General features: G+C 41.2%; 1 protein-coding gene across 1 annotated transcript in view; it reads left to right on the forward strand.

The window, feature by feature from the left end:
• The first annotated feature begins 3,545 nt into the window (after window positions 1-3,545).
• Window positions 3,546-27,782, forward strand: part of tsnare1 (T-SNARE Domain Containing 1) — a 192,879-nt gene continuing 168,642 nt past the window's right edge. The window contains exon 1 of the mRNA XM_034697669.1: window positions 3,546-4,057. The gene's annotated coding sequence lies outside the window, so the exon portion shown is untranslated. The remainder of the gene's footprint in view (window positions 4,058-27,782) is intronic.

A 27,782-nucleotide genomic window follows, 5' to 3' on the forward strand; every position in this document is an offset into this window, starting at 1 on the left:
AACTGCTGCTGTAGCTCTTCTCTAGCCACCATCATTAACAGGCTTGCTGTTGCTTCTTACTTCTTGCTTATGCCGCAACTAAATCGTAGCTACTGCCTCTTTCTCCTAAAATGACGCTGATCGGTACGGTCATTCTCTGACCGGGAACAAGCGTATCATCTTGAAATAGCCTGATTACAGACACAGACTCTGGCCATCCGTCTGCTTTGCAAGTTTAGCACTGAGCAGTAGCTCCTGGCTGTGTGGAGGTCTGCAGCTCAGGAAGGACTGCATCTTTATAGTCAGAGCTCACCAGATCCATGTCCAGTCTGTCTCTGATCTGCCACAGCACCGGATCTGATAAGTTTCTATTCTAGTCAATGTGTTAACTTCCTCTGGATCCGCTCTGTTGTGTTCCGGCTGCGTCTCTGATCTGGCAGGTCGGAGCCCTCCTGATCAGATACGCAAGACTTCTATTTTGGCCGGATGCTGGAGCACGACGCATCAATCTCAACAGAGCAGATGGAGCGGGGCAGGAAGTCAGGCACCAAAACAAAATGAAAACATCCGGTTCATTTTCAGAATAAAACACTCTGTGTTATCACCAGATCGTATTTCACTTAACTACAACAACAAACCGTCATGATGAGCGGAGCCAGGCCTGGAGTCAACAGGTCAGAGGTTTTCAGAGGACCATAAAGATAACATGTATGAGGAGAGGAGGAGGAGGAGGAGAATCATTGATTCAGTAATCACCGTGGGAAAACCTCAGTCACATCACTCCAGCTATCCAGCGGTCCTGCTCCGTGCTCTCGTCGGCGTTTTCAGAGCTGGATGGGACACAGATCAGGCGGAAGTACGATGTCATGTTTGGCTGTCCACACGCTGCCTGACTTTAAATCAAACCATGGTCTTCATGTTTTATTGTGTTATGATGACTAAACGCTCCTTTTCCTCCAGATAATTGAGAAACAAAAACATTGCTTATAGAAGATGTCACAGTTGTGGTTTTTTAAAAGCTGTGAGTCCTAAAATGAGACTCTGAGTTGGAGACTCTTTCAGCCTTTTGCATGACTGCATACAAACGAAGTACAGCAGCTTCTGTACACAAGCTCTGCGTGGTCTGACTTTAAATTTTCAACTTGATAGAGTAACTTTAATTTGGTCTGAGATGTTGTGACCATGACTTTTGGAGGCATGGAGAAAAACAGGAAAGGATAATTGTCCAGAGAAACACTTCATGTTGATTGTGTAAAGCTGCATTACAAGCTTATTATGCCAGACAAATGCAAACCGCAGAAACACCTTCAATTACTTCCTCTCCTTTGATTTGAAAACAGCTGTAGAGTCTCAGACTGAGTGTATTGTTAGTTCTCACATTGTGGTATGACATTATCATGCTGCAGCTTTTCTTCTACACTCTGACAGCTTAAAGATTGAGTAACATCAGGAGGATCCTCCATCTTCACAGACATGTATCACACTGTCTGCTGTGATCCAAACCTGTCATTAGCAGCTCCATTACTACATGGATCAGTCTCAGTGTGGACGGGACAGCTGGCCTCGGTCCCTGCAGTTTTTCTTGCCATATGCAGCTCACTGATCAGACAGCAGGACGGGGTGTGAAGGTCACTTTCGTGTCAGAAAGGCAGATGTCTCTCTGGACACGATACCGCTGGAGAGATCCAAGTTTGTGGTTAAAAGAGCTGCAGCGGTGAGAGCAGAGCAGGGTTCACCTGCTCGACACGGAGCAGCGCAGAGAAGAATTACAATGACGGAATTTGAAGAGGGGGACACAGACGAGAGGTTCTGCTGAAACTTTGTAAAAGACACCACATGTGCTTTAGGAAGTCGATGGATGCTGGAATAAATATGTACAGCCAAACAGACTTAAACATCAGTTTAATCCAAACTAGAATATGATTTGCAAATTACTTTTGAAGAAATTACTTTCGATCACTTTACTCATGCGTTTAAAACATTTTCAAACTACTTTGTTAAGTTAATTTAGCATTTTAAGGCCTGTATTAAAGAAAAACACTCCACATAAAACCTTTTCTGAACTAATTCATTAGCAAAATCTGGAAACTGATATTAACCCTCAGAACTCAGGCAGCTACAAAAATATGACCGAGTCTTGGGAATCCTGATCTGTCGAGCAACTACTGCTGGAGGAAAACCACAGGGCTGTAATGTTTTGTTCATGTTGTTGTTAGGTAGGTTTGTCATTCATACTTAAATGTAGCACACAATAGCACTTAAATAAGTAAATACAAATAATATAATATAAAATATATGTAAGTGTCAGAAGTGCTGCACTGTTCCAAAAGTATTGATCCTGCTAATAAAACTCACTAAAAGAAAAGGGCAATACTAAAATAAATCGACCATAGTAATTTGATTTTAAATTGTAAAGTCCGTTTCACATGCACGTTCAATTTACAACCCCAAATTCAAAAGTTTGGTGGCTAGATAAAATGTTGATATAAAATGATTTTGATGGTTTAGCAAATCATCCAAAGACTATATTTAATTAAAAATTGTGCAAATACAACACGTCAAAATTTGGAACTAGAAATGTCCATTATTTTTAGATAAATATTTGCACATTTTAAATGTCATTCCTCCACAAAAAAAGTTTGGACAAGAACAAAAAACAGTAAAAAGAGTTGTGTAATGATAAAAAAAATAACCTGATATAAACATCTCTCAAAAATCAATGCATTAAAAGCAGACATGACTCTGTAGTGGGAATCACTGCATTAAAAGCAGACATGACTCTGTAGTGGGAATCACTGCATTAAAAACAGACAGGACTCTGAAGTGGGAATCACTGCATTAAAAGCAGACATGACTCTGTAGTGGGAATCACTACATTAAAAGCAGACAGGACTCTGAAGTGGGAATCACTGCATTAAAAGCAGACTTGACTCTGTAGTGGGAATCACTGCATTAAGAACAGACATGACTCTGTAGTGGGAATCACTGCATTAAAAACAGACATGACTCTGTAGTGGAAGTCACTGCATTAAAAACAGACATGACTCTGTAGTGGAAGTCACTGCATTAAAAACAGACATGACTCGGTAGTGGAAGTCACTGCATCACAAACAGACATGACTCTGTAGTGGAAATCACTGCATTGGCTCCAAATCACTTACAAAAACCATTGTCTATATTATATTATATTATATTATTGTATTGTATTGTATTGAGTGATGTGATATTATATTACATTACATTACATTACATTATATTATATTATATTATATTACATTACATTACATTACATTACATTACATTACATTATATTATATTATATTATATTATATTATATTATATTATATTATATTATATTACATTACATTACATTATATTATATTATACTTCAGTATTTTTGATTTGGAGTTGTATCAGTATGAGCCCCTTTAATGAGAAACTGCATGAATGCTAGATCCAAGCGCTCATCTCGGTTTAGTTGTACGCTCTACTGAGATTTTTTCAGCACTTTACTTTGACGCCAGATAGCCTGTTTGTTTTCGCACTACTTGCGGACGCATCACAGACGTGCTCCTCCGCCTCCAGCGCGCCGATCAGCTGTTCGGGCCTGCGGGCTTCTAAGAGATAAAAATACAACCAAACTAAAATAAAGTGATTCTCACAGAGACGACAGCATGCAGTTCACTGCGGACATACGTGGACATTTTTGTGTGTCGGAGTTTAAGGAGGAAAAGGTGATATTAAATGCAGCGGAGGAAGAAGAGGAGAAACTTCTGTGTGTGGGAGCAGGAGAGATTCACACTTACCTGGTGGTGCAGGTGTGTAAACTGAGAGCTAATACCGACGAACGCAGGAAAGTTCTTGCAGTCACTGTTGAGACTTGTAACAACAGTGAGGCTGGACCTTTGGAGATTCAGATAAACCAGCGGATCAAGCAGGACTGCAGTCTGCGACGCTCACCAACCAGAGTCCACCGGATCCTCTGCAGAACTGAACGCTGAAGTTTGTTTCTGACTTCCTCAATGTTCAGGAGTTAAATCAGAAAACCAGAACAGCCGAATGGAAGAGTGTCTTCAAAGTAAGTGTTCAGCTCTAACTGTTTTTTTTATTGCATGGGGACACAATCCATTATCTGCACAACATGTTCACATGATCAACATGTGAGCTGCTGCAGGGGAAGACTGAGCTTACAATATGAAGCCCATGCGGAAGTGCTAAAAACTGCAGTTGGCTGCAGAAACACCGGAAACCACATAAACACCCATTCAAAGAAGACGATCTGTACAGCAGAAATAAACAGGTTTACAGCCTGATTCAAAAAACTGTTTGGGTCTGAATAGCTTATTTCTCGATCAGCTCAAACTGTATTGAGGGAAGTTTTTATATCTGTATATTTTTGAAGATATTAAACTTACGAGTTTTGCCCAAATAAGGGCGTGACTGACTTGATTGACAGGTGGGAACATTGTAGCTGTTAGCGAAAAGGCCCTCCTCTTTACCTCACACTAGCTCTGACGAAGTTAGGTTGAGTTCAGCATTAACAATATGGCACCCGCCGACGATTGGCTTCGAAACATGAAGAGCATGTCTGTGTTGCGTAGACATAGAGTGTCGAACCAAACAGGCTTTCTGGCGTCAAAATAAAATGCTGAAAAAATTCTCAGTAGAGCGTATGCTTAAAATGAGATGAGTGTTTTCTTCGGCGACTCTCACAATAAGCTAAATTGTGTGGCAAAATTGGCCCCTTCTGCAGAAAACTGTAGCCTAGCATGTTTCTCATTAAAGGGGCTGAGCTGACCCATCCATCATAGCAAAAACTTAGTGACCTAAAACTCATGTAACCACACTTAAAAAACCCTGAAATATCCCTTTAACATTTCATATGTTGTCTTTGCACAAGTTTCAGTGTATTCAGGGTTTTTTTAGTACATTTTTCAAATTTAAAAATCATGAACTGTTACTTTCCTCCAGATGAAGCATAGACAGAATATAAAGCACAGGTTTTACAGATAAAAAGCTGCCCCCTGTGGTCTGCTCTGTGCTCTCATAGGGTTGTATATTATAGTGTAAAATACATCATTCAGAGCAGGTTTATAAGCTTATGAATAAGTATTAATTTCTCTATATCTTTAAATCATACAACCAAATAATGTGTTGTCTCTGTCTCTTTATTGTAAAGATGTAATGAGCTTTTCTTCAAATATATTGTAACACTGATGAGGTCACCACGGCTGAAGCTGACATGAAATACATTCAGACCTCTTTTTTCTCTTCAGCCGGCCGTTTCAGCCAAAGCGCAGCTCGTTATTTATAGAACAAATCCCACGCTGTCCATCTGCCCACACTACAAATCCCAGAGATCACTGCTTCCTCTAATCTAGTCATATGACCCGGCAGTGAAGCAGGTGGCTCGTGGTCATATGATGTTATGAACCGGAGCTGAGGAGCTGCAACATCTGAGCTAAATCACAGCCCACATCTCTCCCTCTGCTGAAAGGTAAAGCCGGAGGAATCTCTCCTTTTCACTCTCTCTTTGTGCCGTTAGAGACGGATGCTGCAGCCTCACACAGAGGAGGAGGAGGAGGAGGAGGGAGATGCAGGCAGGGATGAGGGGGATGGTAGGCCATCAGGGATGCCTCTTCGTTGCTAACACAGATGCACAGATATGTTCATATGTGTGTGAATGTATATGCTGTAAACACGCCGGGCCTCAGGTTGTGTGTGGGGAGTGTGTTGTTGCCATGTTGTCAGAGATATGCAGAAATGAGAAGAGATGGATGTGTGAGTGGGTTCTTCTTTCAGCATAAGAGCTTTCTGTTGTTGTTCTGTCAGGAGGTCACACATGGATGGATGAGTCCTGTTTTCTGTTTCCTCTATCAACGTAAAGCTGTCAGTGAGGAAAGGTCAGGGAGCTCTGTTTGTGTGTGATATACAGACATGGAATAAGTTTTCAACACAGCACAGTGTGGAGGAATTTTAAATCAGAGCCAATATTATTATTATCAAAACAGGAAATGAAATCCCCTTTTTCAGTTTCTCAACCATTACTGTTTTTTGTTTTCTGAACAGAAACCCTAAATATGATGATACTCTTCTCAGGGATGGGCATTTTTAGTTAAAAAATATATTCAATAGTCACTTAATCCAAAAATCGATGAATCATTTTCAGTTCATTTTTTCATAGAGGATCCTTCGGGAACACTTTGCTGCTGCAGAAATCTGCGTTTCTCTCGGCTTCTAAATCTCAAAGAGCCACACCCGATTTACCAGCAACTGGCACTTGTGCTTTCTTATATTTCCTGGAGTGTTTTTATATTATTAAGGAAGTCTTTTAATAATAATAATAATAATAATAATAATAATAATAATAATAATAATAATAATAATAATACAAATAATAATAATATTATTACATTTTATTTATAGGCGCCTTTCTGGACACTCAAGGTCACCTTACAACATACCAACAGTGAAAAACAACACTCAACAGTAAATAAAAACATAAATACAACAGAATAACAATACAATACTAGAAAAATGAAAGTGAAGTCATGATGAAAGTGAAGGTGAAGTCATTCCAGTCCCACACAGACAGATTAAAGCGAGTAGGCTTGGTGGAAAAGGTGAGTTTTGAGGCGGGATTTGAAGATGGGAGAGGTTGAATTTTGTACGTCCTGGGGGAGAGAGTTCCTGAAGCGGGGGGCCGAGTTGCTGAAGGCTCTCGACTCCATGGTGGTCAAGCGAGCAGGTGGGAAGGTGAGTTGGGTGGAAGAGGAGGACCTGAGACTGCGGGTGGGTATTTTGGTATGGAGTAGCTCAATGAGGTCCTGAGGAGCTCGGATGTTGATGGCCTTGAAAGTGAGGAACATAATCTTAAAGATGATGCAGTATTTGATGGGAAGCCAGTGGAGTTGCTACAGGACACGTGTGGCTGGTGGAGGGGGTTCTGGTGAGGATGCGGGCAGCGGAGTTTGCAGTAGTCTAGGTGGGAGTTGACCAGGGTGTGAACCAAAATGGCAGCACTGTTGGGGAGGGAGACGGACACAGGCGAGAGATGTTTTGGAGATAGAGGTATGCTGACTGAGTGACATTGTTGATGTGGGACTGGTATGACAGTGTACTTTTCTTAATCTAATCATCTTTCAGATCCCCTAAAACAACTCTCTGAAGCCTGTGTCACATTACAACCAAACGCTCGTAACAACAACAAAAACAATTATTTTAAAGATGAGATAATTGTCGAATTAAATCAATGTTTTTATTTTTAAACCATTATTCCAGAATATCCCGACTCATCACTGTATTATATTCGGGTCATTACGGTAACATTCTTCAGCTTTGTATTTTGCATATTAAGAGGCGTGGTCATTATGAGCAGCTGATAGACACTGCTGATGTCAACTCATCCAACCATTCACTGAACTAAAGCTGCAGTAAGCAACGTCATTTTATTATAACAGTGGTTAAAATTGTTCCTTTAAGACTTTGAGCCCCCATCCCTTTGTTTTCATTCATTGAGGCTAGGCTGAATCAAACAACCAATCAGAGTTAGCTTGCCCGTAACTGGCCAATCACAGAGACTCTTTCTCTTACTCTCTCTCATATCACCTTAATGCAGCTTGTAGCACACCAGCTGCTACTTTAAGGTGTTTTTGGATCAGCTGTCAGCGTTTCTGTCCCTTGAGTCTGGCGTAACCAGCTGAGTGGAACGGACAGTTTGCAGTGACGATGGTGGGTGAGCTGTTTGGTGGGAGGGGCTTATGATACGAGGTAGCAAAGAGAGATAAGTGGATGTTATTTTTTAAATGAAATGCTGATCTTGCTTTCTTAATGCTGCTTTGACCTCCTGCTTGTGTTTGTGTCGCAGGTGTCTTTATAGAGGTTTTCATGAAAACATCTCCAAGAAGTCTGCGGCTGTTATTCCTGTACTTTAGGATCACTAGTTCACTGGAGTCAGGGTTGATGTTAGCTTCTTTTGGAGAGATTTTGGTGGATTAGATCAGAAGTCTGTTCATTTTAAAACAAAAGTCTTGACAAAATTTGTCAACTATAAACAAAACTCAAGCCTTTACTTCCGGCAGAGTGTCGCAGTATGAGAGCAGACACTTCACAGAGATTCACCGGCCTCAAGGACTGAGATATTCTTCAGAAAAAGATGAACAATGTAATAATAATTAGTCATTTTATCTCTCCCTGAGTGACCGGTAGATATCACTCATAAACAACGTTCCTCTACTATCTCCCTTGAATAATAAAGTAAGATATATCTGCCTGTGTAATAATAACAGACCAAAATAATAATGAATATCTATTAAATAACATATTTGCCAATGCAACAGGTCTGTGATGATCGAATGCAGCATCTAGCTGGTAGAATAATCGTATATTACACAGCACCCCATGACGGATTTGTGGTGCATGTTTTTTCTCTTTCTCCATCATGTCATCAGTCTGTTGTCATCAAATATAGAAGATCTAGATTATGTTGAGATTTCCTGATTTAATGTTCCTCCATCAGCAGCTGTCTGACTTCTTCAATCCAACCATTTACACTGCTGTCACTATCAACATCCTGCAGCACACACTGAGGCTGTTTTTGAAAGGGCCTGCTACATACTACATATGAATGTAGACTGTGTTTGAAATTAGTATGTAGTACGACTGTTCTGTTGGATCTGTTATGCCGTATACTGAGCCAGACGTCACTGGATTTCCGGTTTTGGAAAGCGGAAGCAAGCAACGGCCAAGCTGATAGAGAAACTGCTTCTTTAGCGTTCATTGATGATTTAAAAAGTTTAGAAGTGTTTTTTACCACAGTAATGGCAGCTACTCAAGATGGTTGCACTCACAAATTGTTCGCCAGATTCATCCATTATTGTTGTTGACTTGCTGCTCTCTTACTGCAGATTTGGGGCAAAAGCTAGTTACATGTAATGGGCCACTTCTGTCACCAGAAAACCTTTATACTTGCGACTAGATGATGAACTCAAGGCGTCATATAACAGTTTGGATGGCGTCACGGTGGCTACTTCCATTATTTTCACAGTCTATGTTTTGAATGCTGTGCAGACGTCAAGATGAATGTATTCCTGCACAGACTTCCAAACTTGTAATCTGTTAGTGTTAATTTGAACCTCCTTGAATGCCAGTGGAAAATGCACAACACAACATCCAGTGAACAAAGCGAAACACATTCAGATTTAATGACAACAAAAACACCAGCAGAGGGTCAGATTGTTCTCATTATGTCCACAGAAGGCCCTTATGTGTGGGTGTGTAGTTGTGTATTTGTGTATTTGTAATGACTACCTTATCAATGCTCCTGTTATGTATTATATAACTTCTGACCAGCAGAACAGAGTAGAGTGTGTATTATTGTAATCTCTCCATACCGTGTTGGTCTATCTGAGGTGAGTTCTTCCTTGGTGGTGTGTCAGTCGGAGTCCATGTAACAGGATGGTGAGTGGTGGGTGTTCTCTGCATGACTCATTGCTCATCTCGCCGATCAGGACAACAGATTGTTCTCTCCAAGCACTCACTCTCTTCTTTGTTGTTCTAGTTGTTATTGATTATCTTCTGTTTGTGATGAATATTCAGAGATGATTCAGTCCTTCAAAGATTGAGTGCACACATTTTCATACTTGGCTTAACATGGTTTTAAATTTACGTCCTCTTGCGGGGTCACTGGGTCATTCGTTGCATCAGGCGCTCTCGTTGTCCGGACGTGGCTGCAGAAATCTCTATTAGAAATTATGCATGAGGAATAACCACAGCTTCATATTTGAAGCGTGGTGCACTGACCACGCTGATACAAGGTGAGGTAGGAGTAAAGACTGAGTTTCATGTCATCTTACAGCTTTTTGGACATCATTAAAAATAGTTTTCTTTCTGCTTTGCTGCAGATGTTTAACAGTTTCAGTGCAGCCACAGCTTAAAGCATGCTTGATAGTAAGTTTTACTGTAAACAGAACTAAGATTTAGACATTTACTGAACTGTTGCACATCCAGAATAGCACCAAACACAAGGTAGACACAAGAACCCAACATAGGAAGTTCAGCCTACCTGTCTTGTTGTGTCTGAAGTGATTTGCAGCTCATATTTGATTTTGTTTATGGATTATGTCTTTCGTTTTGGTGTGCATACAGTGCTTTCTTTCTGTGGATCATGTTGAAATCTCAGTTAGGAGCCACAGACATGCCCTGTAGTTTGCTGAGCTGGACTGTAGTGAGCCTGGTGAGGACTGTGACTGGTCTCTTGGAGGTCGAGGAGACGACTGTCCCCTCGTCTGTCGTCCTGACTGCTGTGGGTGTGGTGAGTTCTTGATCAGAGGGGACTCAGACTGGAGGTCTAGAACAGAGCAGGTCTAGACCGTACTCTATGTTCTATTATTAACAAAGACCCAACATCAAGACAGGATAAGATCCAGTTCCATCTTCCAGACAGCACTCAGTCTGATCTCATCTTAATCCACCATGAGCAGAGCACTCTGCAGCATTTAGCAAGTTACAGTGGCAAGGACAAACTTCCTTTAACAGGCAGAAACCTCCAGCAGGACCAGACTCATGTTAGACACACATCTGCTGAGACCGTGTTGGAGAGAGGGATAGAGGGAGATGAAGAGAGAGATACATGATAGTGGTGAGACGGATAGTAGTAGTTGTAGCAGCTGGAGTCTGGCATGTTTACAGCAGCAGGCCATCTACAGCAGATATCCAGAGGAAGACCTAATCTTCTCCTTCTCATCCTCCTTGCTCTCATCTTTACGCTCTCCTGTTGTGTCTTAACAGCTGAATTCGTACTTGTTTAGTTGTGCACATGGCTGTCAGACTCACACAGTCTATGTCTGTGAATGATCTGTTTTGATTGAGCCGTTTACTGAACACGGTTACTGCATTGTTGGTCTGATTTGAATCCCTTCTGCAAAAAGTATGACACACTTAAGTTTGCCTACTTTTCTCCTGCTTACATCTCATCAGCATAACTCTTCTGGACAGATTCAAAATCTACCTGAGACTTTACAGGAACTGCATTTTTATTTCATGCATTCACTCCAACCTTCATCATGGACAGAAAACCTTGATTTTACATTTTAGACTTTTAATTTATGACCTGATAATGATCAAAAGGTTCACAAGGTAACCCACCGTAATATTTTTTTGGTAGATGTACTTGCAATCAGACGTTTGAGTCTTCCCCCTGCTGGTGATTAGAAGAATGCATGTTTAAGTCAGTTTCTCTCTCCGTCCACTTCTCAAACCGTTCATTATTTCAGTTAAAGTAAAAGCCTTTATGTGAGTTATTTTAAGCTGACTCTGCAGTTTTCTGCAGCTCCACTGAACATTTTACCATTCTTCTATTTATTGTGTTGTTTTGTTGCCAAAAATTCTCACAGCTCTCATCAGCAGTGATTTGAGCAGCAGGCAGCTGTTTCCAAAGAATAACTGTTTTCAGCCAACTCTCTGCCATTTATCTGTCTGCTGCATGGAGCCAAGCTCAGTTAAATACGAACCAGAGAACATATCTGAGAATCTTGCTGCTGGAACGACACGTTTTTGATAAAATAGCTTGGATTTAGATGTGTTGTGTCGTCAGATATTCAAACTGTCTGCTCATCTTCCTCTGTAATGACCAGCTGTTTACATTAGCAAACTGCCGCTAAAGTGTTTGTTTTGTTATTCTGTTTATCATTGAAAGAGGTCTATTGTTGCCAAGATGAAGAAAAGCATGGCTCAAAAATTAGAATAACACAAAGGTGTGATGACTAAGAGTAATATTCAAACTGCCATTTGCTGCACCCTCATACTTACTCAAAAGCATTTCATGATAATTATTTTACAAAATGCATGAAACCTTTTTGTGATTCCCTGAAAAAAACCCTGAACTTTAATTGGCTAGCTGTCTTCTCAGAGGCGGGTCTAATGTTGAAGTTAACTCTTTAGACTGTGTTGCAAAAGTTACCTTTGCATTTCAGCAAATTTCATCTTTTGTATGCATTAAAGGTTAAAGCCAGTCAAATATCCATGTTGCCAGTTTGATGTAAGACTTTTCAAAAGTAAATTAATAAAATCAAATCACGTCTTTTTGGCACTTTTTGAAGATATTATAAGCGGTGGATGACATACTTCATGCCACAAGAGTCAAAAACGTCTGGCTCCGCCCCTGAACCCTGTGGTCATAAGAGATGATTACCATGGACATATTCATACAAATGAATGTGCAAAAATGATATTGTTGCAATATGTTTTGTATCATATATTCAGTGTAATTTATACATTTTCTAAAAAGCGTCATGACACTGTTTCAGAGTGATATCAGCAGAACAACCAGACGTCTCCCTGCACAGTTTTGTTGTTGTTGAACTTATTGAACTGTTTGTTTGTTCAACGTTAATTTGCTGTTTTAAACCTCATCAGATCTCCAAACCTTCTTTAGGTTCTTCAAATCCTCCTGATAATAATTCATCAGTTTGATGATGTCATATTTGTGTATTAGAAGCGGTCGAGCGTTCAGCAATCAGTATTGATATTCCCTCGTAGGACACACCCTGACGCTCAGCCGACTCAGCGTGACATTAGACCCTCAGCCTCCGACACATTGTGAATAATGTTTGTGTATGGCTCCCATTCAGAACAACCATCTGCTGCTCTGTGTGTACAAATACACCATCATACTTTGGCAGACAGTCAGTCACGCTGTGGTGATTATTTGCTTTAGCTTGGTATTGTGTGATCATTACAGCGTGATAACATGAGGAACAATCTTTCCTCCTACCAGCTAAAGCAAACATCCTGACTCTGATCTGTTTCTGTGCGCTGTGTAACGTCAGAGACTCATATAAGTCGACACTTAACGTTAACACTCACCACGTTCCTCTGGCCTGTGTCTGTCATCCAATCTCACTTTATGAAGAAAAACAAACTGTCACAGGATTTTGTTTTGGAGAATTATGGCTTCATTCTTGACATTTTAATATTATTCTTGAAATGGAAAATAAATAATCAATCTTCCTGCCTGGCACTTCAATAAAAGACAAGAGAAACCTTGTTTTCCTCTGTTCGCAATGAAGAATTTGTCACAAATGTCAGCTCAAAATTAAGTGAATGAATATAGCTCTTTTAAGCACAGGGAGCTGAAACTTTAGATGCAAGCTTCACTCAAGGCCAACTTCCTATCTGGAAAGAATTTCAGTACTTTTGGTCACCCTTTAGTTGGTGGAGTTCCCACAGTCCTCATGTAGATCACTCATTTTTTGGCAAATCTAACCTGAGTATGAGTTTCCGGTAAAAAGTAGAGGATTCTTTGAACTCAGAAAAAGATGATCAAGACGTCTGCTTTCAGGGTTTGGGAATCTTAAAATACTGAGTGTGCTATCCGACATATTAGTCCATAACAACATATTTTGAAATGTAGTTAATTCCAAGCTGATTTTCTGTTCATCTTCATAGTTGAAGCTGGTCAGGACGAGGCAGTGACTCTGGGTTCAGGGCGACACTGAGTCAGGAGAGAAAAACAATGAAGGTATAAAAACACTCAATAGAAAAATATTGGAGTTTTAAAGTCCTCATAAAAATCTCTGAAGAACGACCCAGTCAGGAGCAGCAGCAGAGTTCATCATCCCCTAGAAATCAAACACATCCAAGAAACCTGTGATCTGAGAGGAAGAAGAGAAAACTGATTAATTTAGATCAACACATTTATTTTTGTTTGGTAGTGGTGAGGCAGGAGTTGAAGCTCTTTAATTCCCCTGTTGATGTGCCACCTCACCTGTGGTCAGAAGCTTTGGGATGCGAGCCAGAGACTGAGATTACAAGTGGCCAAAATGAGTTTTCATCGCAGTGAAAGGAGCCACTCGGGGTGGGTCAGGCATCTGATAAGGACGCCTTCCGCACTTCGCTGTAGAGGTTTTATGGTGAAGTCCACCTGGGAGGAGGCCCAGGACACACTGGAGGGATTACATGTTCCATCTGGCCTGGAAACACCTGGAGTTTCCCAGGAGCAGCAGGATGTGGTCGAGCAGGAGGAGCACAGGGCTGTGGTGCTTCACCTGCTGCTGAAGAGAGATGTTTCAAATGTAGTCGATGAATGGAGAAATAATGTAAGGTGGATGATCTGTTGTGAAATTACTGAGAAAATATTTATGCGATAACACATCTTTGTTGTAATCTTTTTTTTTTCAGTCTTAAGACTGGTTTTAATGGTTAGTGTCAGGGTGACAAACACTACCAGTCAAAAGTTAGGAAACACCTTCTCATTCAAGGGTCTGTATTTATTTTAATTATTTGAAACACTGTAGAATAATACCAAATACATCAACACTTTTAATTAATTTAATTTAATTAACAGAAATGTGTTAAACAAAGCAGAATATGTTTTATATTTTAGATTCTGTAAAGTAGCCCCCTTTCTCCTTCATGACAGCTTTGCACACTCTTGGTATTCTCTCAGTCTGCTTCATGAAGTGGTCTCCTGGAATGGTTTCTAATTAGCATGAGCCTTGTCAAGAGTTCATTTGTAGAATGACTTGCCTTCTTAAGGCTGATTTATACTTCTGCGTCGCCCCTACGCAGCAGGGGCTGACGCGGACATGAGCCCCACATACTTGTGCGTCGATGTGTCCGTGTCGCGCAGCAATTCTCCTCCGAAACGCTTGAGGGCAGTGTGGTCTCTCTGATAGCCGGTCGCCTGCTTCCGGTCCTGCTACGATCTCTGTTTACTTTTCCACATCGATTCAGAGCGTGTTCTGTTAATCTACAGCTGATACATGTTGCTGTTTATCATACAGACATGATTACATGAAGAATAGAGAGGAGGAGATGAAATACACGGCCGATGTGTGGCCGATGTCCGGGATCCCGGAAGTGCTGTGAATGCGGGAAAGACAAAGCCGTCGAGCAGACCAATCACAGAGCTTGCGGTCCGCGTCGGCTCTACGCGTAGTTACATTTTGGAGGAGGCACACATCAGCTACGTGCGTAGGCCTCTGCGTAGGTACGGGAGCTACGCGGACCTACGGCGTAGGCTACGCCGTCGATTCGACGCAGAAGTATAAATCAGCCTTTAATGTGTTTGAGACCATCAGTTGTGTTGTTCAGAGGTAGGGTTAGTACACAATGGATAGCCCTATTTGACTACTGTTGTAATCCATATTATGGTAAAACCAGATTATTTAATAGTTTTGATGTCTTCAGTATTAATCTACAATGTTGAAAATAAGTAAAATAAATAAAAAACATTGAATAAGAAGGTGTGTCCAAACTTTTCAGTGGTAGTGTACTTAAAGAATTCCACCTCTGACCTTCCAAATTATTTAAAAGCAAGCAAGGGATGCATTTACCTGTGCATAATCTTGTCAACTGTGTACTTTTCTTATTTCAGCTCTAATAACATTCTGAGTTTTGGTCCTGTTTCGTGTGAAATTAACTTCCTATTGAGACACAAAAGTTTTCTGCTTTTGTTGGAGCAGGTTGGGCACATAGCTCTGCACATCACATTCGACTGGATCGATATTAATCTGAAGAAACAAGTGAGCATCTCTGGGGTTACATGCAGCTTCAGAAACACCTTTTAAAATCTGAACAGCATGCGTAGAGCTGAACTGATTATTCGCCTGATTGTGAGTTAATGTTCACATCATCGTTTCTTTGTTTGTCCCGAAAGTGATGAACATGTTTTATTTTCAAGTTGTTAGGAGGGTTAAGTTGCTTTCTGGCATCACAGATGAATATCTTTCACTCTGCAGGAAAGGGAAGAGAGAAAAAACAGACTTTATTCTGTTTCAACAGCATGAAAATAAAACATGAATGAATTTGCAGCTGTTCACGAGAGCATCAAGGAGCTTTCTTCTGAGACCTGAGGCCAAAAATTCCTGCACACAATGTAGTTCTCTGAGCAGAGTCATGATAGCCCCCTTTAGATTTTAGATATCCTGATAAGTGGTCCTCCTATAGCTCCCAAAACCTCACTAAAAACCCAGTGTGCTGTTTCCTGCGTACAGTTAAGTATCCCAGGGTCTGATAATGTCGTCTTTGCGGTGGTTATTCAAACGCTTCCCCTCCTCCTTCAGAAAATGATATGGGGACCCAGAACTGTATCGTGGTGTTACAGCTCACCTAATAGCTTAAGTAAGTGACTTGAATCCTTTATGGCAACTGAGAGCCTTTAGTGAGGACAGAGAGGGAGCCTTTTTTTTCAGGATGTGAATTCAGAGAGACAAGAGACCCAGCCGTCAGAGATAACAAGGTCGGGCTCTGTGATGTGTGAATAATGGCCGGACAGAGGTTTAGACATCATTAGAATAATCAGCCCTGATGTGGACGGAGATGCACGACAATACAGGGGAGGCCTACTGACGACTGATGGTACAGTAATTAAGATGCTGCTGGTGCACTCTTCTCTTTTCTGACATCATGGACGTCCTGTGATCCAGTCTCTGCGCTGGACTTTAAATATTAGTCTGCTCATTCTTTTCCTCTTTACATGCCCACTTCCTTATTCATTAGACCTCTATTCGTCCTGTGTTGTGCTCTGTTGTGCTTTTGCATGAGTAGTTTTCTCTTTTTTATGTGCATTCTGCATTTTTGCTGATGCACAACAGTCCAGCTCCTGAGAACAGCTCATTGCAGCTTATTGCAGCCGCAGACCATTCAGCATGTTTGTGGTTTTATCGTATTCCGCTACTCATCTTGCTGTCTGCTGGATTGGAAACCCCATTGATCATATCAGATTGGTTAAGTAATTGATTGTTACTGGTTATTAACCTCCCAGAACTTTGGACCTGCTTGCCAGGCTCTGAGAACAGCCTGTAATCAGTCACAAATGGCAGCCGCTAATGAAATTAGTTCCTGGTTCTGCCTCACAACTTTGTTTGTTCCACAAAGTATTGGCAAGGGCATAGAGATGCCATGGTTTCCCTCTCCCCCAGGAGTGGAGTGATAGAACAACAGAATGCTGATAATGAGCTGCTGTGTTTGTGTTGTCTCTTTGTAATTACTCATGTGTCTGACCAAAATATAAAGATGAGGACATGAAAAGTTCCACTGACACCAGTTTGGGAAATGTCCACAGTGTCGCTGCCGAGGCACTGCCGGGGGGAGCATCAGAAATACTAATGCAGTGTGTGCTGTTGTGCATATTTGCTGACATGGTTCAGTCTGTTTTGTGTGATTCTTCATGTGATTTTCTCACGAAACACCTAATATAATATAACAGGTTCCGCTTCTGATGTTGTTGTCATGTTTGCTCCTCTTAAAAATGCACCACCCATACTGAAAAATCCAAAGCTGGTGTCATGTGTTCCTTAAATTTCCAAACTGATTATGGTTCAACAGCCACATAGTAAGTAACCGTGGTTTGTCATTTGGGCTTTACCCAACTAAATCTGAGGCCTTGGGTATTTTTTCTGTCTTGCTGGTTTGTTAACCAAAGTGCAAGAAGATCAATATCCACATTATCATCCAGCGCTTTGATCTGAAAGAACTGCTCCCAATGAATACCTCATCAAATACTAACAGGTTAAGATTTGCGCATTTTATTTTGACCGTATAAAATTTAATTGTTTGTTACCTGAAATCCAAAGTTGGAAGAATTTACTTTCATTTTTAATATTTTTCTTCTCCAGCTTTCTCACTAATCACCCAGCTGAGTAATACTTGACGTTAACATCAATCGTCAGTGTTTCTTTTCACCGAGTAATCGTGTTATCTCGGGACTTTGACCCAAATGCATATGTGCCTGTTGTCGTCAAGTGGCAACCTCTTGTCAAGAGAAATGAAGCCGATGTGAAATTGTTAAAAACTGCAGTTCCTCAAGTGTCCACTAGAGGCTGGCTGCAGAAACACTGTAAACGCTACAGTGTAGCGTCACAAGACGCTGTGTGTCCTTTGAAGTTTCCCTCTAAGGCGGCAGTGAATCAAAGCAAACCCGGAAGTAAAACCCTGTTTCTTAAACTCTAATAAAAAAAAGAGGCCTTGAACACAAAACAGTCAAATGCTTACTACATATCACCACAGCATATGGATGTGAGAAACATTTGTACGACGTGTTTTTATTTTTTAAAGTTTGACTGCAGCCCCATTCAAATGAATGGGGGAGACATATTTTTTACCTATACCGCAGCCAACCACCAGGGGGCAGACACTCTGCTGAAAGCTTCACTTCCAGCCGAGCGAGATTCACCCCTGGTCACACTAGCTGGACCAGGGCAAGGTTGAGTCAGAGTTTCTAATAAGATAAGATAAGATCTTACTTTATTGATCCTCTGGGGGGAATTCTGTTGTTGCAGCAACCAGACATATGAACAATCGAGAATAAGTTTCAATTAGTAAAATAAAATAAGTATAAAACATAAAAATAGACAAATAAAGATAGAAATAAGATACAAATCTTATTTAAGATACAAATTTAAGATGTATACAAATGGTTTAAATAGTGGTAATTACAGGCAGTATTAATAATGATTCAGTAGTGACAGGTTGAAATGGTTTGATTATGGTTTGGTTATGACAGATTAAGCAATTTAATAAATACATATATGTATATAATATGACTGCATCGAGATAAAGAGAATAGTAAAAAGTACTATATAATAGTACCACGATCACTTGTAGTAAAAAAAACAATAATAATGTAATTAATAAATAAAATGGACTCGCCGACGATACACTTCAAAACAGGGCTTCAGGAACAGATGGGTGATGACATGGAGACTTTGTCCATTTATTATAAAGTCAATGGAACTAGTGGATGTTTGATATGGACAGACAATATGTGGCAATTTTCTTGACGTGTTTGCACAAAAATGCAGTCTAAGGAAAGCTACATACCATGCATTTTTAGTTATTGTTGTAACTATACATCAATGATGGATGCATTTGGCCCAAAGTTAGCAGTTAACAGGGTCACAAAGTAAACACATTAGACCGTCCGTAGGTTGATGCAGCAGGTAAATAAATATGTGTTTATTAAAGAGTCCAAAGATGAGATCTCCGGTTTGATTATGAAAACAGAAAAAAAAGTAATAGGCCAAATAAAATGTACGCAAAGCAGTTAGGGGGGAATATACCACCTTTAAAATTAAATTAAATAACAGTTTATAAACAAAATAAGAAGCATGAACTCCTCAGTTTTGACTCCTTGTACAAATATGGTTTAAGCGGCAGTTATCTATCTCTGCACAAAGATCCCTCTCTAATCCTACTGGACCAAACAAGACAGATCAAACTGATATCTTTGCTCATCTTTATATTCAATATCTTATTAACGCTTGGCTTCTTCCTTGAACAAACATCTTCATAGCATTCATCCTTCAATGTCCCGTGTAGCTGCCTCCATGCTCGGCTTTCTTCTCATTGGGTTTCCTCTCCACCATCTTGTCCACCTGCCTGAGCGTCAGATCTGCTGTGCTCTGTGAAGCCAATTAGATTGCAGCATCATTAATCGTGTTTGCTTTCAAAGTATTTCAGTGATTAGTCCCAAGCTTATCAGTCAGCCAACGCAGCCCGATTGTTTCCCAAAGCATGACCAGATGACTGCTCGGCTTTGTGTTCGGCAATGCCTCTGATTATCTTGTCATAACCAGGCAGTGAAATCCATTCACTCAAGAGTCAGCTTTTGTTGAGGCCTGACTGAGACGCATCTTATCATCTGGTAGCAACGATTTGGCTCCATGGCATGTGAAATCCCAGTATTAGGGAATATTAGGAGCGAGGGATGGCTCTTACCCACCATGGAGCATCACCAGTGTGTGTTAGGCTGATAAAATAATACCCCACAGTGGCTTTGGGATGCCTTGCATGTGGTGATTCAGCCTTCAAGAAGCTTTTAATGTTGCTGTGTGTGTGTGTGTGTGTGTGTGTGTGTGTGTGTGGGTGTGGGTGTGGGTGTGTGCATGTTGAGGTCTGTGCCCAACAATTGGGATTGTGTAGCCATGGAGACGGCTGTGAGGGACTGTGAGAAAGCAATCTCCAGGAAGTCATAGCCGCGGGGTGAAGCATATGTGGCATGAGGATGGCACCAGAAGGCTGCGTCGTAGATGTCCAGTTGGCCATCTGTTGTGGCCCTGCAGCCGGGGCCAGGAAGCCCCCCAGAAACTACACAGGAAGAGCGACATTTTCAAATGCCAGGGCCCGGGACAGCGCTGTTATCCCCTGGGAGCTCCTGGGCACATCCCAGACACTGAGCCTCAGACGCTCTCAGTGGGAACTCCAGAAAACATCCTCGACTGGAGCGATGACTCCGTGCGGCGCATTTGTTGGTGTGCAGAATGGGAGAGCAAGAGTGGAAGCGGCCGCAGCATGACTTTATAATCGGCCAAAGATCATTACTCTTCCTCATCTTGGGCCAAGTCCCCGGGCCGCTCCACTCCCCTCCAAACAGAGAGCCCATTACCAGCCTGTGTCACTAGAGGCTGGTCCACAAGGCCTGAGGAGACAGGTTGGCATTCCACTGTTAGTTCCTCTCAGGGACGGAGCTGCAGCTCTTCTATTCTGTGAATGAAATTAATTGCTCAGAAAGCTGTTGGATAACCAAGAAATAGTGACGTGGCACAGTTAGAAGTTGTGTTTCAATATGAAGAAATCCAACAGTGAGGTAGAGACCGAGTCGCCTTGAACGTCCAGTTGATGCAAGGTAGACAACGTGTGGAGACGACCCTACAGTCCATGGGGACAGAGCGATGGGAAACATGTTCATCACTGTTGTCAGTTCTTATGTAACTGGCTCGCACCAAATCCAGAGATCGAACGATAACATGCTCTACTTTAAGCCCAAACTGCCCTGAATACATCTCTGAATTTTTGTGCATCTTTAAGTCTGAGACATTGTTGAGTCTCTGGCTGTGAGTTTTCTGTAAAGGCATTAGACTGTGGCGAGGAATCTAAACGTACTGACATTTAAAAAGTAAGGGAGAGACTCACAACAGAGAGTTTCAAGTAACATGATGGGAAAAGAAGGTGTCAGTGTTTTTAGAGTCTGAGCTATAGAACAACAAACATCTACGGTCTCCCATATATATAAACAACCTTCACCATATACATGTTGATGTGCTCTCTACAACTATATTTAAAGAGCTGCCACAAAAACACAGAGGAATTGCACATCAGTCGGCAAGCGTAGCATTTTCTTTGCTCCAAAGAACTTTAAAACACTGTCATTATGCTTCCTCTGTGTGATTTGAGACTGCATGCTGGCATGTAAACAGGTGACATGTGCTGCAAAAGCGTTGGGGCCTAGAGTCTTGTAATACACACTCTTTTGTAAAGATACTGCTATCTAACAAGCTAACAAGAAATCTTTAACTTTTGACATATTTATTATTGTTTTTATTTATTAATGCTGTTTTTTTTTGCAATTTTTTTTATACTTGTTGCAATGACAGTAAAGGTAAATGCATCCATCTCATAGACTGTATATAAAATGGACAGCGTTGCCTTGCCTTTTCCCGTTGTACACTTTTGAAGCCAAAAAACCCCGTTCCAATGCGCAGCCATTGTGCAGCCAGAGCTGCATCGATCAAAACTTTACTGGAGCAGCAGAAGGTTTTGTGTTTGGCGTTTGGGCTCTGAACCTCATCGCTCCTCGCAGATTAACTTATCACGCAGACAATAATGGCCAAATTCCACCGGATCTGTGCCCAGGCGTCTTCGATCCGTCACGGCACAGGTTTTTAATCTCGTCAATGTGTTAACTTCCACTGGATCTGCTCCGTTGCATTCCGGCTGCGTCTCTTTTCCTGCGTTGATCACTGAATCAAGGATTCTCCTCTTCCTCTCCTCCTCCATGTTGTCTTTATGGTCCTCTGAAACCTCTGATCTGTTGACTCCAGGCCTGGCTCCGCTCATCATGACGATTTGTTGTTGTAGTTAAGTGAAATACGATCTGGTGATAACACAGTGTTTTATTCTGAAAATTAACCGTATGTTTTCATTTTTTTTTGGTGCCTGACTTCCTGTCCCGCTCCATCTGCTCTGTTGAGATTGATGCATTGTGCTGTGGAATCAGGCAGAAATAGAAGTCTTGTGTATCTGATCTGGAAGGGCTCCGACCTGCCGGATCAGAGACGCAGTTGGAACGCAACGGAGTGGATCCAGTGGAAGTTAACTCATTGACTAGAATTGAAACCTATCAGATCCGGTGCTGTGACGGATTGGAGACGGACCGGACACGGATATGGTGGAATTTGGTCGTTATGCAGAAAGCATCAAGGGGTAGGAGCTAAGGTTGGAACCTAGCCGCTGCCTCAATAATCCCTAATGATGCAGAACTTATGACCTTAACATAATAACATATCTCTACCCCTGTATAGTTGATGAGACCAAAACCGTGTTTGTGGATGTGAACATGTTGGATATAGTGAACAGTGTCCACTTGATGCTTTCCTTTGCTTTGCAGACAGCCTCAAGTGGACACTGGAGTAACTGCAGCTTTAACTCTTCCTCATTTCTTCATTTGATATCAGAGGTCTCGGCTGCTGTTTTATTTCCTCTTATGTTTAAGTGCCTCTATAAAGGATCTTCATGTTGCTCTGCTCATGACGTCACTTAGGTGCCAGTCTTCCTGAGATATGCACAGACCTTTCTCCACCTTTCAGCTGACACTGTATATTTAGATGGTGATGGCTCAGCTCTGAAAACACGTCCTTTTAGAAAAAAGAGTGGACTTGCTGTCGTAACATGACTTTACATCCTGCGTTTAAAGTCTTTCTGCTTCCGTCCCTCTGACACACGAGCTGTGTTATTATGCTTCAGCCATAAATATAATCCAACATGTGCCTCCCGGTTATTTTATTTCCTTTTTTTCCGCTCTCACAGGCCACCATTCTAAAAATACAATCAGCTGAGGAAGCCTTTGAATAGCCTGAGATATTACTGTAGGTATGTGGGTGCATGTTACACAACCCTGAGGTAAGATAATAGCTACTTTTTTTAAAGGTCAGATGAAAAAGAGGCCAGATAAAGTCCACTGCATGCTCGGCTGTTCTTTGGAAAAGGCCACGGACACACTGGGAGTGAGAGACTGGAGAGAGAGGGAGCAGAACAGTTATTCTTTATGCACAGATTAGTGAGCAGAGTTTGTGGAATAATGAACAGCTTCCCCTCAGGACCATCACCTGCTCCACGCAGCATTTCCATGCATGTGAGGCAGCAGCAAACTCTCATCCTGCCATTGACAATCCAATCAAAAGAGTGCGGGGAGGACAACCTTTTCGGTCCTTTCAAACAAATGAAAGCAGCGGAGCGCTTTAGCCCTCTGACTCAAGGTCACCTTTCACTCACACATGCCCGCCTCTCTGAGGGACATCCAGGCGCCCCTTCTCTAAAGTGTTATTGATAATTGTGTTGCTGAACTCACACACCTGCCTCTCCAATAAAGATACAGCTGGCTCCCTTAAAAAAAGCATATGGTCATTACAATCATCTGACTTTAAGCTGAAGGGATAAGTGTAGCTTCCTGTAGCTTGGGCCTTATAAATAGATTTCTTTAGCAGTAATTATAACACTGTGGACTTTAAGTTTAGTGCTGAGACCTGGAAACTGTCGACATCATCAGTAAGAAGTCTGGAGGTTTGTCGACACCCTGACTGATTGTGTGTTTCAGAGAGAGTTAACTATCAAACACAAACAAGCAAACTTTCTCCACACTCACCTTTGTAAACATCATCACAGCGTGTTGACTCTATGGTTCAGCTATGATCTGTTTCATCTCTGACATATAGCTTCTGTGTACTGTTCTGTTGTCATCGTCTGGGGGTCACTTTTTATTCTCTTTAGTGTTTCAGACGATCTGGCTTAAAAACAACATGCCCTAAACCTCCTAACATCCAACTCATAGAAAGGTCTTAACTTCATCAGAGTACATCATAGTGTGCATCCCATCTTGTCCCATCAAATTGCATTGCATTATTTAGCACAGACGCTTGCTTAGGGCCTGGCGATAATTCCGTAACACTTATTATAATGATATCTTTTTTCTCAATATAAATACAATTCAGTATATTTAAACAAGTCATTACCCCCCAGCCACTGGAAAGGAGGGGGGTGCTAATTTGCCTTGTGATAACATCTTTTTCAACATCCCCGAGCTCTACGTTTGCTGTCCACGTTGTTTCCATCACATAAACTCTTCTTATACGTCACATAAACAAACCACATAGCTAACAGCTGACTTCTGAGATGAAAAAGTATTTTCTATCTTCCTACGTTTAAAGCTGGGGTTGGAGTCCCGAGGAAATGCCTCATTCAGATTCATGCTACTTTCCGTGGCTATCAACCCTAGCTTTAAACAAACAAACAAACAAAAACAAAAAAGGGGATGCCACAAGTCTTCGCACTTCAATCACAGATATGCATATTATTAATGCACTTCCATCTCCAACTTATAAAACAAGCTCTGTTGAGCAAAAACAACTAAGGAAAATCAAGTAACACTTTCTTACTGGACGATCCAAGGTCATAGCAATCCCATGGAAAGTCCCAAAGCTTCTTCTACTCTAAGAATCTAACTTAAATTTCTTAAAACAACAAAACTTTGCAGATGTGGTAGAGCAGAAACTGATCATTCATAATAAATGAAGATGCAAATTGAACTTAGACTGATCAAATCCTGCTTATTTCAGGAAACACTGACAGCTTTTCTCTCTGCACCCTTTTTATTTTATCTTTTTGATCGACCAGTTTTGACTTTTTAATGCTTTAAGGTGACATTTTCCTTGATGTTGAACTTCTGTTTGACAAACTCTTTTCCTCATGTGCCTCCAGCACTCAAAGCTCTGTCAAAGTAATTGGATGTTTTCTTTTTCTAATTATCACATTTCTCTTTGTAAACAACACGGGACACTTTCTTTTCAAATAAGAGATGGATGATTAAAGAGCACCAGGAGAGGGACATTTAGGAGGAGGTATTCTGCTGGTTTTAACCCTTGAAATGCAGATATTTATAAATATGGTGTAATATTTGAGTACAGATATGATTATGGATGTTTTATGGATGTTCCCCAATTCAACCAACTACTACTTGAAATTTAAAACACAGAGTTAGACTAAACCCTTTTTACTTTTTTAGTTTGATTCAAACTGCTTCTCTCTTTTTCTTGTTTATTGTTCCCCACGGAGATGGGTAAGGGAAGCTGGAGGTACCAGTCAGCAGTGTTGGGAGATAGAGCCGATGGTTTCCATCCCAGAGCTCTTCAAAAAAACACCAGAATGCACAAAAAACATCCTATATATATATATATATATATATATATATATATATATATATATATATATATATATATATATATATATATATATATATATAAACAATATTAAGTACTGTGATGTTATCTTAACTGCCATTAAGTACACCATAAACGCACACTGACAGATGAAGCACACATAAAATAACTCTTATAACGACAAATAAAAGGAGCAGCCAACCATCATGGTCATCGCCATCTTCTGAACTGGATGGTGCCCAACATTTAAATCAAAGAGTCATCAAATGGCGTCAGCAAGATGTGCTGCATGTCTACCTCTGATGGAGAAGAACAAAATGAATACCGATAACCATTGTCTTTTATATCAATGCAAAGACGATAGATTACGTTTGTATCTATTTCTAGATGCACAAAGACAAACACACCCAGAGTGCGTCAGTGCACTGCAGGGCATGCACTTTGCATTTTCTCAGGGTTTAATTAAACTATGTTAAAAGTCTTTAACTATTAACAGACACAATGATCAGTTATTACTCTAATTATAAGACGTGACTCCAGATTGAAATGTTAATTACAAGTATTCTCTGTGATCGATTTTTGGAAAAGTTAACGATCAATTATTGATTAATCATAAAAAAAAGGAAACGTTTTCCACGTCAAAAACGTGTTTTTTCCCCTGAATCAAATTTTCCTTCACGACACAATGTTGGTATTGAATAGCTATGGATCGTATTGAGGTGTTCAAAATGTTAAACACACTGAATATCAATATGTGGAGCAGGCTCATAATGTCTGCCGACATACAGTCATAAAAGTGAAGGCTCAGACTTCAACAAGGGAACAGAACAGAAACATATTTCAGACTCACAGTGTCCAGTGTTCCGTCTACTCGTTCTTATTGAGTAAAAAAAGCATATGAACGCGGTCAGGTGTCAGCCGGGAGCGAAACCGGGTCATAATCTCCCTGATAGCAGAACAAAATATAAAACCATATAATGTTTGTTCCACGTGATAGTAAATCGAAACAAAAAAATGTGTTTGAGTAAGTTCTCAACAGGGTTGACATCCCTACTCCAGACAGTAAGTTTCTGTATGATATCTGACTGTCAGATGCAGAACATCTTATAGGTTGAGATGACGTTTGTCTGTCACACTTGGGTGTAAGTTATAGTAACTCATATCTCCTCTCATCAGGATGTTGTGCTCAGTGACTGGATGTGACATTATTAAGTTAAATAGAGTTTTCTCAACATATATTTGAAGTATTTTAAGCTAATAAAAACCTGCCTAACTCATGGAAAAACTGTCCAAATTATGTCCACATGCCTGAGCTCGTTTTGACCGCACAATCCAACCCCAAACCGCCCGGTCCTGCAGTACTGCAGAGCAAAAATTATTCATGCAATGGTTTTTAAGATGTGTTATGAAAAGTAAGACAACCAGCTCGCTCTCCTCCCTGGTGTCATAATAAAGACTCTTTATCCCTGCCCCCCATCAGGCCTCAGACAGACACGGGGTAATGCCTCTAAGTTTTCTGCCTTTATGTCCGGGTGTCAGCCTTGTGCTCTTTGTATCCGCTATTTTCCAGACTGCCCCTCCCTCCCTGGTGCTGTCCCTTTTTTAAAAACTTGTGTTATTGTTGATCTGTGTCACAGGAATGTGTGGGACATTGTGACAGGAACGCCACACTCCCACGTCAGGCACTTCTGTTTCGGTTCATTCTAATGGGGAGCTGCGAAGCCAAGGGTACATCAACACGGCGGAGCCTCCTCTGTTGAAGGTGTCTCTTTCAGCTTATCAGCTCCATGACAGAGCGGCCGTCTCCATGGTTTCCAAACCCAATTAAAAAGGTTGTTCCAATTAGAGAGCTGAGAAAGCTGGAGTGTGATAGGTAAGAGCACCGAGAGCCTGGCCTCACCCAGGATGCAGGCAACCCCCTCCAGTACTAACCTGTCAGAGCGCTGTACTCCTGTCTTTGATTCCATCATGTCTAGACAGTCATTTAAGCAGCGGGCGCGGCTCTGTGAGCTTAACGCTGTTTTATTGCGTGTGCGGCGCTAACAGGTTGACTTGCAGAGATACAGTGTGTTTCACATTACGGAGCAAAATGGTTGTAAATGTTTATGAGTGTGTTACCCCGTTGCTGATGCCATTAAAATGTACATAGATTTATTTTCTAACGCCCGGCTGGTGTTCATGTGCAATCAATGTAATATCAGATCCACACAGATGCTCCATCAACATGTGTGAGCTAATGGAAGTGAGCTGTGTGTTAGCCTCTCTCTTTCTTGGAGCAGGACTGCTGTTGGTGTTTCTCTGCTCGTTCCAAAGCTGAGACAGAAAACAAACACAGATAAAATACATGCTTTTTGTTCCAGCAGAGCCTTCCTCACTGTTTACTCTCTCACTGCCAATCTAGACACATGATGGAAGCAGAGGAAGAGCTACCATATATCACAATCTCCTGTTTGTCTGATGACGTGAAGTTATCTACGGGGTCAGGAAGATAAAGATAGCATCAGGCTAACTGCTCCACAGATCTGCTCCATGGCAGTTGGCACCATTAGCATGTTTGCTTTGGTGCAGCAGTTGGCGAGGTGAAGTCAGATT

Source organism: Notolabrus celidotus, chromosome 12 (genome assembly GCF_009762535.1).
Source record: "Notolabrus celidotus isolate fNotCel1 chromosome 12, fNotCel1.pri, whole genome shotgun sequence".
Classification (NCBI taxonomy): domain Eukaryota; kingdom Metazoa; phylum Chordata; class Actinopteri; order Labriformes; family Labridae; genus Notolabrus; species Notolabrus celidotus.